We start from the raw sequence: 510 nt of genomic DNA on the forward strand, positions 1-510 counted from the left end.
CAGAGATATCTGATTACAACGCCCAGGCTTCTCAAAAATCCTCGGGAAAAATACAAGGGAACCCCGTCCTCCCCATCCATCGCGCCCGCGTGGTGATCCATCCTCCCCGCCCGCCTTGCAGCGGATGCAACCCCTTGCAGTGCAGCAGCAGAAATAGATTTACAAGAAAGGGAAGCGAGATAGTGTTCTCGGAGACGCGAATCCCAGCGGCGGCTGCGCGAGAGAGGCGTCCCGCGAAGTGGACCAAAATGCTATTTCTCTTCTTGTTTGTCTAAGCAAGGACCTCAGGACGATGAAAACTGACAAGGTTGGAATTCGTGATGTCACCGGCGCGCTGGCTGTCATGGCGGCCGATTGGCTACAAGTAGGAGCAGAGGAGCTATTCATGCCACTTGGGTCGATAAGACGGCATTCAGCTGCCCACTCGCGGCGGGGAATAGAAAGCCAAGGTACGCAAGACGGGCCCGCCCGACGCAGCGCCGTACAGCTGCTCAGGGCCGCCTTGCTATC

This window comes from Penaeus monodon, chromosome 23 (assembly GCF_015228065.2).
Source record: "Penaeus monodon isolate SGIC_2016 chromosome 23, NSTDA_Pmon_1, whole genome shotgun sequence".
NCBI classification, from domain to species: domain Eukaryota; kingdom Metazoa; phylum Arthropoda; class Malacostraca; order Decapoda; family Penaeidae; genus Penaeus; species Penaeus monodon.